The sequence below is a fragment of the Primulina huaijiensis genome, unplaced genomic scaffold (assembly GCF_012295235.1).
Source record: "Primulina huaijiensis isolate GDHJ02 unplaced genomic scaffold, ASM1229523v2 scaffold10763, whole genome shotgun sequence".
NCBI lineage: Eukaryota > Viridiplantae > Streptophyta > Magnoliopsida > Lamiales > Gesneriaceae > Primulina > Primulina huaijiensis.
The window spans coordinates 98,991-111,569 of record NW_027342193.1 but is presented as its reverse complement, the minus strand read 5'-3'; the positions used below and the strand labels follow the sequence as shown (position 1 = coordinate 111,569).

The 12,579-nt window shown below is 32.9% G+C and overlaps 1 long non-coding RNA gene across 1 annotated transcript; it reads right to left on the bottom strand.

Moving 5' to 3' along the window:
• Positions 1–2,821: 2,821 nt before the first annotated feature.
• LOC140965553 (uncharacterized) lies at positions 2,822–4,080 on the bottom strand. The gene is made up of 2 exons (XR_012173105.1): positions 3,441–4,080; positions 2,822–3,333 (listed from the first exon to the last, which is right to left on the bottom strand). It is a non-coding gene; the product is annotated as an uncharacterized lncRNA (long non-coding RNA).
• Between the last annotated feature and the right edge of the window lie 8,499 nt (positions 4,081–12,579).

Genomic DNA, 12,579 nt, shown 5'->3' with positions numbered 1-12,579 from the left:
AATTTTAAATTAAATATGATAATTTGTGTAAATGATTATAATATATGATAAACTTTGGCGTATATTACGTAAAACTCCGAGCTAAGATAATAGCTTGAGAATCATTTTAATCACGTAAATCGTATTTGACAAATCATGTAAGATAAACTCATAAAAAAATTGTTAATGAAGGAATCAAATTTATAATTATCAGTAAGCGTTTGTCTGTCCACCAAAATTCCCAAAGTCACAGAGTCTATGTTTTAGTGAGTGTGTAAGCTACCTAAAGTTCTAATAAAGTCTCTAGATCTCTTCGAGCAAGCCTTCAACTATTATTTGATGAAGAGAATAAAATGTCCCCTCCAACCATTCAAAGAACAGTGGCTCCAAAGTTTTTCTCATCAATTAGCCATGCGGTCCTTCAAAAAATCAATAAAAAATGGTGAAATTACCCGCCTCCTTTCTTCCCTCGTGGATTCCTTCTCCGCTTACCAAGTTGACCCTTCTCCCAAAACTTACCGATTTGTATTCAAGTTCTTGACTCAAAAGCACCGCTTGTTTGGCCACCAGATCCCACAAATTCTTGATCACATTGAGAAAGTTGAGAGCTTTGAAACACCCGAATGTGTAATTATTGATTTGATCATTTTTTATGGCGATAATTATAACTTGTTGAATGGTGCTGTGGAGCTTTTCTTTAGGATACCGAAGTTTAGATGTGAACCTTCTTGGAAGCTTTGAATGCTGTGCTTTCGGTTATTTGTAGGGAAAAAGGGGACATGAGATTGTCCCTCAAATCTTGTTAAAGACTCATGCCGTGAATATTAGAATTGAGGAATCCAGTTATCTGTCGGTTGTGCAAAATGGGATTGTTTTCCAATGCCATATAACTTCTAAATGAAGTTGGTTTCAAGGGATGTCGATCCTAGAACCCAAGGCTTTAATGATACGGATTTTGGCTGGAAACTTTGTGATATCTCGGAATCGAAATTCACATTCAAAAGCTCCTCTAATGCACATCAAAATATTTGAAGCTGAAAATGCAAATTCCCAGTCGATAAGTGTAACTAAAAGAATAATATATTGGAAACCATTTCAAATGCTAACACGTTGATTCACTCTTACAAAGTTTTACATGTTTGGACTTTATGAATGCTGTAGCAGAAGAATTAAAATGCAGTGTGGCAAAGTGCCAATTATCTGTCTTTTTTCCTTCTTCATTCGAACAAATTTCACAAATCGATTGGCTTATCGGTTTGTTTAATGTTGTTGATGATTCCTTTTTACTCTGGAATTACACATTTTACGGGCTTTAGTTTGATGCTTGATTTTGCCACCCTGATTTTAGAAAAATAAAAATCAGGGGGCCCTTTGAGTCAACTTTATCTCGATTCCCACGGAACAAATATTGCTTAAAATACCTGTTTTCGGTTACCCATCTTCGACTTTTCTTTAATGAGTTGATTCAGTAAATAAGTTTACTTTGGATTCTCCGACCACTGGATGGTTGAGTTGCAACCAGACAAGATTTGATAGAATATGATATAAACGTTTCTTATCATAATTAAAAATTTGGACCAGTTCAATATTTTTCTTGGGTAAAAATTATTTGGTTATCCGTTTCCAAGAGACTCATCCTCATTAAGGGATAGAAATTTACATGTTTGACTTTTTGAATGTCTATCGCCCCCATTTTCTTCATAAAATATAGTCAATGAACCTTTTTTTTCCGGTTCATAATATCTAGAGGTGATGTGACACGATGCATATATATCTTGTTAAGTTAAAACACCGAAATTCCAAATTCAAACCAGCAGAATTTGCTGTCTTTCTTATGGATCCATGATCACAAACATTTAAAAGTGTCGCTACGATCTTATTTTTTGATCGGATTAGACCCCAGGGATTCAACGTGAAAAAGGTTGAACCCAAGAAATGGTGCCTGTGAATGAATGCCGTCAGGATTGACACATAACCAGTTTTGGCTGTGGGCCAACAGTCATGCATCAGCAGGATATATACTTGGTCAGTGCAATGTGCACAAGAGAATGGACTTCAGCTTTCGACACTTTGGAGCATATATATACCCTGATTTTGTAACATTAATGAATTTGAAAATTATGCCTTATTTCGCACAAATCACACAGAGAGCATGAGCGATTTTTGCCTTGATCGGTTCTACATTCGACGTATCCAGGTCGCGCTCGTACGCTTGCACGCAAGTCAAGTCTTTTCCAGTTCAAATCGGGCTCATGATTTGCAACCCATCTGCGCCGGCATGCACGAGAGAGAGCCTCTTGACCAATCTTTCTTACACTTCCATAAAATATAACACAATAGAATCTTATTTATACCACTTTATTTTTCTTATGTGGGACAAACCCACCATCCATTCATTTATATTCACACATAAGGAAAGCATATTAACACACAACCCAATATATATATTATATATATACATAATCCAACAATTACACCCCTAAACAAATGTAAAATGAATGAAAAACAATGCGTACTATGTAAGTCATGATATGAATGCATGAATAATAATTTTCATGTGTGCTTTTTTTTTTTCCCTAAAAAAATTCTCTTCTTGTGGCTTAACATATCGGCCTGTGGAAGATGAGACTGCAAAGCACTAAATATAGCCACCAACATATTCGGTGCCTGCCGGACCCATTTTTGAAGCTCCTCCAAATATTTGATTCATTCGAATATCCACCCATCCACTAATGGCAAAAATAATATCGTGTCAATTAATTTGAAGACCCTATTCTCATATAGACCTATCCATCTACTTACAATAATAATTTAATAACATTAATAATACTTTTTTTAAAAAAAAACAAAACAAAATTGTAGTGTAATAATTCTGCATGCATTATTGATATTAATCACAAGAAATAGTTCCTGCATTTAAAAGCAAGATTATTAGTCAAACAATTTGTGAAGATATGCGGGAAAGTGAACAAGAATTAATGATCATGCGTATGGAAGAGTGTATCGTGTCAATTAATTTGAAGACAACTAAATACCTCCAGTTGAAGTGTCCTGTACTAGATCAACCTTGATATAATAATACCTTAAGTTTTAATCTGCAAAATATGAAAATATTACACACAACTATATTCATATTTATCTTCAATTCTGGCAATCATTTTCATCATTAAAAATATCGGATCAATCCTGGTAAAGGGTTCGGAAACCTACGTGGAAGTATCGATGTAATTTCATAGAATCATTCGGTCTAAATGCCACATGACGAACGTATGCCTGGACGAAAAAAAGATGATCTAGGATGTCGTTCTTGTCTTATAATCTGAAAAGGTTTCTAGCAAATTATGGAAAGATTTGCTAGAATATGACACAAGACAGATTATCAGGTGATGATTATATTGCCCATGATTGGTATATCTAATCATATGAAACCATACAAGACACTTTTAACGATGCTAATTTACCTGAAAGTGATACTTGAGAAATGGTACTCGCCGCAACATCTCTGGATCCGGCAGTACTGCAAAGACGGGTTATTTTCGAGACTTCTTGGAGTTACAAGATTGAGTGGTCATGGTGGGGAAAAAGGGCACATGAAGAACCAACTCCATTGAAATAATCTAAATGAGCAAGTAATGCACGTGCCCTGCTTCTCCATCGTGCTCAACTCACCTTCTCGAGGTATACGCATGGAGGCACCTTTCTATGCTTAATCTGCACACTTACATGGGATTTCGGACAAGATTTTGGTCAGTTTTTAGGCTTCTTCTTTCTCTGTTTTTGGAGCTGAGTGTGGATTTTATGGCTTGAAACTACGAGTAGTCCACCCTTTTCTTCTCCATTATTTATAATAGCAGCACCGATAATAAATATTCTATAAAACGGTCAATCAGTCAAATTTTTTAATATATAATTTCAACAATCGAGTTAATTTACATAATATTAAATATTTAGAGCATATATATATAATAAAATATTTTCTGAAAAAAAAATATTGAATTATCAATAAAGTAGACGTGCGTATGAAGTGAAATCTAAGTCAAAGATTGATTTATGATTAATTAGTATTTTTTTTTGCAAGAATCACAAGAACTACTAGTTGTTGAAAAGGAAGAAGGATGAAAAGGCAGAAGGAAACCTCGAGGGTGCGCACGAGGAATTGAAAAATATAAAGTAAAAAATTAGTCGAAGTGGGACGACGTTGATTAATTTTTCCTAACCATACAAACTTTTCCATTACAAAACATAGGACCACTCACAGTCACTATACAAACGATGTTACACCACAATCAATTTTCCAACGCGTATACACAATCGGGTAACATTTCAACTGACGGGTCGATATTGATCATGTCAGCAATACATAGTTATCTCAAACGCTCCGACAAAGAAATGCAAAAAAATTCAGAATTATTACCTGTTAAGATCAGCACAAAAAACCAGTAGAGGATTACTTACAGGACCAAGTTTGCATTTTCCCTTAATTTTTCAAACAATGCTAAATTTAAAACCATGTTTTTTAATTTCTCCAGAAATTAAGACTTTTTTAAGACATCTAACGATTAAAATTAAATTTGTAGCAAAATTAGATCATGTGATTTTGTATGATCATTGATCACAGGAAGGGTCGTAATCAGAAATGATAAATGATCCCTATTGTGGCGACCGAGTTGGCCGGGATTAATTGGGCTTGACGATGGATCATAGCTGGTACCTGGGATACATGATGAAACAAAAATTTGAGGTTGGGTACGTGGCAAGTCTTGATCTGAGACAGACAGCACAAGTTGTTGTGGCATAGAGAATATCCCTACTTCTGGAGGGTTGGCGTACGTCGTTATTTTTGGGTCTATTATGAATGGACATAACAAGATCTTGCATGTTATACCCAGATTTTGAAATTAAGGTTGCTGTCTGAAGCCTAATTGCTGCAGAAAATCTTCTAAAATATTTGTTGTTTCATGAGAAAAATATATCATTATAAGTTTCCTAAATGAATATTCCCAACATTCACCAATTCATCCTGTTAATATATATAACAATGATTTATAGCACATATGACATCAAAGCATTCGTGACATAATATATATTACAAAACCTCTCCCCCAACTCCAAACATTACACACACACACACACACACACACACACACACACACACACAAATTTAATTAATTAGTTATTTTGTAGTCATATATAAGTGCTTTCATGTCTCTTTTTAATATGGGGCGGGGCCTCCTGAAATATGTGGGGGAAGAAAAAGATATCGACTCCCGTCCATTTTTGTGTCAGGGATGATTATTATTTATAAGAGTGGGGTAGTGCATCACCGCGCATTGTAGCGAAATTCTTAAATTTACAGATATTTTATTTCTTATCTATGAAAAATATTATTTTTTATGATAAAAATATTATGTGAAGATCTTGAAAATCCACATACTTAGTAGCATAAAAACGTGGTTTAGTGGATAATTAAACATGAATTAGAGGCATAAAAATGTGGTTTAGTGGGTGAATGATTATATAGTAGTGGCTTGAGACATAAGATCATGACATGTAGTGGGGTGCCTTACCGACTTTCTATAAAAGGGCATCAATTATCACACATAAATCACCTTTCACAAGCTTCAAATCTCTCATATTCCGAAAACAATTCAACAACAAAACATTCGAGCAACACTCTACTCACTTTGAAGCAAAAGTTTCGTCCAAGAAGCAAGGTAAGCAGCACCGAATTCTGAACAACACTCGACCTTTGTTTGAGCCAAGTTCGAGCATCAAGGAAATATCATTTCGAGTAGCAAGTCATTCACACTTATTTCGAGAAAAGAACATGTAAGTGGGCTTATAAGTATGTTTTAAAATAATGATGTTTATTTTATTTTTGAAAACTCGATCGTACATTACACGTCTCATGAGATTTGATTCTGTATATGTTTCGTTCATCGTGATCCCTTTGCTATGCTATGAAATCTCGAATATGCACTATTAGAATTCAAATTAAAGTGGTAAAGAAATTTCCGAAACATGACAAGATAAAACAAAGTCCTGATACGGTGGGTTATAATAACCGATATACAGCCTCGCCCTTTAGAGGAATAACAATTAGGGACTGATCAGTATATCATTGATAAGGAGATGAATAACAATGTTGTGTATAAATTGATACTCCAATTACGATATGTTTTGATGTCTTGCTTCGAATTCTATTTATCGTATGTATTGATTCATGTTGCGACATGTCACATTTGAACTCAAATTTTATGTAAATTTCATATTTGTACGATTAGCCCCCCACATATGCATTACATTTTTTTTAACTTTATTTTTCAAACTATTTTTCTTTATTCACATGTTTTGCTTGACTTTGGCATTGAAGGGGTCACGTCGGAAACAAATCATGTCATCCCAGCTATAGTGATTCAACAGAGCGCAAATCATACGTGTGTGTAATATGAAAGGATGAACAAAAATTGAAGTGAGAGATCGTCAGTATATGAGTTTGTTCCACTTTTGAAATCAAAATAATTGAAAGCTATATAGAAGATTATACAATCAGTTTCCCTAGGGGTTGAAATTTCTGCATGATCTTTTTCACTCGGACAATCACTCGTATACCTTTTGATCTTTTTCATCTATCAATTCACTAATACTTACAATACATAGGTTGAATTTAATAAATAAAAATAAAGGCCTATCGCGTCAAAATATTTAATGTGTTTTTTTTAAATGTACTCAATATGGAGGGCCTTGGATTTTCACATATTTCTTACTTTCACATGGGATTTTTAGCAGGTTTCGAATAATAATTGAAAACCATTTCGAGGCTATCGGGAGGCGCACCACTCGTCCCTGTGTTCGTTACTATCTTATAGTCATGACCAGACATCCATACATATATTCTCCATCGGCCAATTGTTCGTCGTCGGGGTCGGGATCCTCAGGTTTGAAACGAAATAATTGCAAATAGGCAAATTTTTTATATATATAAATATCATAACAATAACAACTTTTTCGAAATGTAAATTTCTCATGTCTTTGAATTCAATTTATAATTTATTTAATTTTTATATATGTAAATAGATAGAGAGGAGAAAAAAGGTTGGAATATAAAAATTCAGTGGAGGGTTTCTCCATGAACATTACAAATACCTTTTTATATCTGCTTGTGAATAATTAGGTTTTTCACTTTTTTCAATGGACACAAAGTGAAAAAGGCCCATCAAATGAAATATTTGTGCCTAATACAATCACTCACTATATTAAATAAGACGAATGCCCCCACTTACAAATAGCATTGACATAGTTAATTATATATTAATTGTAATCTCAAGTATTGCTTGAGGTTCCAAATATGAGTGGGTCTCTTGTGAGGCCGTCTTACGGATCTTAATATGTGAGACGGGTCAACCCTACACATATTCACAATAAAAAATAATACTCTTAGCATAGAAAGTAATGTTTTTTCATGAATGATCAAAATAAGATATCCGTCTCACTAATACGACCCGTGAGACCGTCTCACACAAGTTTTTGCATCCAAATATATAAGAAATTGAAAGAAAGTTAGAATTTATTATTCACTTCTTCTCACCACCAACATTTCCTCGATCAACCCTATTACACATGACTTGCTTAAAAATTTATCCAACGTACACCTAAAATTTCTTGCAAATTCAATTTCTACATAGAGTTAATTCGATATCGTTTGATGGTTAAAGAATTTCTATCTTCTTATATAAATTTATTCAATCAAATTAAATAAAGACATAAAAGATATAGAAATATAATTAATGATTTAATTCCATTTTAGATATGTCGAACTTTAAGGTATAGTTGACATCACGTGATTGTTTTAAGAATAAGTCCAATGCAATTAGAGATTCATATGGTGTTGCCACCGCGATTTATTACATCTCAGAATAATGGCAAACATGGACCCTAGTCACGGGAAAGATTGAATAATTAAAGGGAGACAAATATTAGTGGGTGGATTATTAATTGATGAGATGTAAGTGAAAAATATGACCTTATTTCAAGGATTTGGGGGGGGGGTTTTGATGGCGCATCGATGTCTTGTTAGTGTGACATTAGTAATGTAGCAATATTTATCTTTTGTGATTTGAAAATTTATTACTTTTATTCTTGATTCAAATTATTCACGGGATATTCTAATCTGGATTGAAGAATATGGATCCGAGAGATATTTGAGGATCTTAAATGAATCTTTGTCGGAGTGTATTTGAAATCAACTTCAATAACTTAAAAAATAACTATTTGAGATTTGAAATTCGTTATCGACTGGATTAATTTTACCAAACTTACCAAATTAAACATTAGATTTTGTGTCATGTTGGATAAAATATTTAGAGGTTTTTTGGGTTTGTTTAAACTAGAAAACTTATCACATCGCCATATAGTTTAAATGTTTTTTGAAATTTTTATATCTTAATAATTATCATTTAATAATCTTAATATAGTTGCCTAAAATTAATATAAACCACATAGTAAATCATTTCACATTAATATTACATACTATATTGCATAATGGGCTTGTTTTAGGAGTAAATCGGTTTGGGCCACTTTCAAGTTCGCGAAATTCATTTTTTGACCTAGTTATTGAAACGCTAATTAATTTTGAAACCCACACTTTTCAAAGAAATCAAATTTATTTCACGCGACTGAAATAAACTGGTCTATATTTCAGTTACCAAAAAACTCAGGTGAGAACGTCTCACTAATCAATTTCGTGAGACAGATATCTTATTCAACTCGTTATATGAAATAATATTAATTTTTATGCTAAATTATTGCTATTTTACTCTAAATATTGATCCGGTCAAACCGAATACATAAAAATCATTGAGACCGTCTCATTGAAAACCTACTCTGATAACGTAATACACCTCACCTCCATTTGGAAAAATGAGTAATCTAGAGTATTATACGAAATATCAGGACAATAATTCTAGATATTTAATTATAAGAAGAAAGGCACGTGTATCATCATTAAGATGAAATGGTTGAGAAAACGATACCAGAAATAGATAATAGAGATGTAATTTTTCCCCTCTCTTCTTGCACAGGAGATCCCTCAAACTTGTGAAAATTCGGGTCAAGGATATATGCTTAAGTAATTGTATGATTGAAATGTTTAGATCTCATATAAGATTAATCGATCTCCTAATCTTTCAACTTTAAAATCCAATCGACTATTTACAGAGCGAATTTGTGTCATTTTTCAACAACCGACTTATCCACTGTAGGAAGTCTCTTGACTTGATGACATGATCTCTCGTTAACAAATATCCACTCTCATTACAAAGTAGCTTTGCAAATCAATGTTACAGGGTGGTGGTTAAATCAGATCACCAAGCTCCTGATGTACTAACAAAGATGAACTCAATCATATGAAGAATCGATTTAATCTGCAAGTTGTTTGCACCTCTTGTTTCTGGATTCATTATCAGCTTTGTGACGTTAACTGCATCTTCCCTGGCTATGGCTCTCTGGAATGTGTTATCTGTGTTCTTGCAATATCGGCTTTTGATATCGGTATACAACGGGATTCCAGCTTTGAAAGAAATAAGTGAAAGAAGGATATCAAGATCTTTGGTGAGGGAAGTAGATGAAGTTGACTTGGAGCAGCCAGAGAGCTGCCCAAGAGGGACGATAATCGATAATTTTTCTAATACTCCTTACATCAGTGCATGGAAAGCGTATATTCAGCAAGAAGTAGCCCTACCAGGACTAGCACTTGCTCTATTGTACTTCATACTTCACAGTTCTCAGGTTATCCACTTTCTGGATCACAAAATGTTCTCTTTTCTTTGTGCTCGTTTCTTTTTGCTCAACAAAATGGTGCCAACAGCTTTGGATCATTAATGACTGCTACATTGGAATGGGAAGGTATACCTACTTATGTAATTGGAATTGCACGTGGAATAAGCGCGACAATTGGTATCGCTGCAACATTTCTGTATCCTGAGTTGCAGTCTCATATTTCAACACTTAGAACTGGTCTCTGGTCCATTTGGTCTCAGGTAAGCCACAACTTTTCCTTCAGAAAATCAATTATAGTTCTAAATAACATAATAAGCTAGCCTTGATCCAGGACTTGAGTTTAAATATTTGCAGTGGACCTATCTCTTGCCTCGGTATTTATCAACAACAAATCCATAGCAGCATACACGCTGATGAGTGGAGTGGCCACGTCACGGCTTGGACTATGGATGTTTGATTTACCGGTCATTCAGCAAATGCAGGTATGTGCATTAACATTGTCACACTTTGAGTCCACGAGCCCTCAAGAAAAATGAGACTTTAGAAGGAATATCCTGCTTCCAACAATTCCCATATGTTCTCATTTTGTCAAAACAGTATTCTTCTAGCAATTATTCTTGTTTGTTCTTATTTTGTGAAATAACTAAACCAAGTTGTTGGAAAAGTCCTTTTGTATTTTGTAATGAAACTATTCACATCCGTCCCACCATGCAATGTAGAACGAGGTATTACAATCACCCATTTTTTAAAAAAACGCCTTTGTCGTGAATTAACACATCAATCCAGTAGTTTGAGCATCTAGAAGTGGTGATACTATTTTGATACGCACGGGATCCACAAGCTCATGCTAGTGAGAATCTAAAATATCACAGACAACCTTTTACATATTTCATGATTGATGCTCATGATATGAGTTCTGTGCTATACTCGAATAGGATCAAGTTGCTCAAATGGATCGATGTGTCGTTAATGGTGTCCAGAACTCGCTTCAATCCATCTTGTCAAAGTTGTGTTTTTGTTACGTAACTTTGCGTTATGTTGGTTTTTAGTCATATTTGTCAGAACACTTACGTACGACAAAAAATGTTGATATCATATGTAAAATTTTTATTTTATTAAAAACAAACAAATATGAATCCAAGAACTTGTTCAGAAATATCATAATGAAATGAACATAAAAATTTGTCTCTAGTTATTTGATCAAATAAGATCGTCAAGTTCCTATAGAACTTATAATTAAAATCCCCTATAATAGGCTAGCCTCGAGACCGTGTAAATCATTGGCTCAATTGAGTAGGTACATTCGATTTGAAAAAATGTCACGGAGTAACAATAATTATGGTAATTTGGATGGGAACAAAAGCCTTAATTTCAACGATAGAAACAGATTTCAGCCATAAAATTCAAGATGTTTTGACAAAGTTATCAATGCCAATTAGATTTGACCAAGTTATCAAATATCACTGATAGAAACAGAATTCACAGATTTGCATCTACGTAGCATTTTTGGATAATTTAAAAATATAAGGGTATATTTGTAATCTTATAATAATAATATCAAGAAAAAGTCAATAATTATTAATTATAGAGTTTTCGTTCCTTTATAAGATGATTTTTCATACAATTTTTTAATAAGTTAAGGTAGGACAAAATTTTTTCTTACCCCGTAATTTTATTTTGTAGAATTTAAAATTGCATAAAAACTGGAACAGTCTGAAAAGTTAAATTGGCTAGCTTATAACTTTTCAGACACTCTAATTTTCAATGTTGAAAATTAAAGTGAGATATCGAGCTCGAGACGCACTTAATTTCCAACTTTTTTTTTAAAAAAAGTCTTTTTTTCCAAGATAATAACATAAGTAATATTAAAAAATAATAAAAGTATGATTATTTTTTTGAATAATATAAAAAAATAAAAGTATTATAACTTTAAACATTATTTATATTCGATTATTAGATCTAAGTTAATATTAAAAGATCCTCCTTCAACTCATATATTTAAATATTCCGTAGTACAAAATGGTGTACGGGTCGGCAAACCTAGTGGAATATGTCCTAGTTTGACAATTTGATGTACCCCTTCGTCCTTTAATTCAAATTTAAAAGATGCTCTCAAAAAACTCGGTCCAACCACCTCTTTATTTTCTTAGTTAAAAAAATAAATTTTTTTTTATTTGTATGCGTGTAAATTAATTTTTTATATACGATATTTTGTGGATTAAGCACTTTATTAAAAAAAATTATAAATTATATTAAGATCCAGGGATATAAGATTTTTTGATAATTAAATAAAAAATGTATAATTTAATATAATAATTTCTTGGGGTTTTTTAAATTAAGGATGATATAATATTTCTTGGTACACATGCTTATGAGTAACTAAGGATGATTAACATAGACTCACACAAAAAGAATATATTTTGTGAGACGATTTTATGTATATATATGTATGTTAAACGGATTGACTCCTTCTATAAATAATATTATTGATATAAAAATAATATTTTTGAATGAGATAGAAAATCAGACTATTTCTGTTATCATCTAAAGCAAAAGTTAAGAGATTCACTTGGCAAGTTGCATGGTATAAACCTCCACAAGTTTCAACCTCCACCAAAGCTTTCTCTCTCTTTTGAGTGCTACTATTATAATACAATAATTTGGCAAACTTTATCCCACAAGCACTGGGAAATATAATACTAATTTTAATGTTATTTCTAAGTTCCATAAATGCGTGTATAATAATTATTTATATAACTTTGACTTCTTTTTTATCGATGAAATCAATATTTCCCCGAATCCACCTTACTGTAAATCCACAAT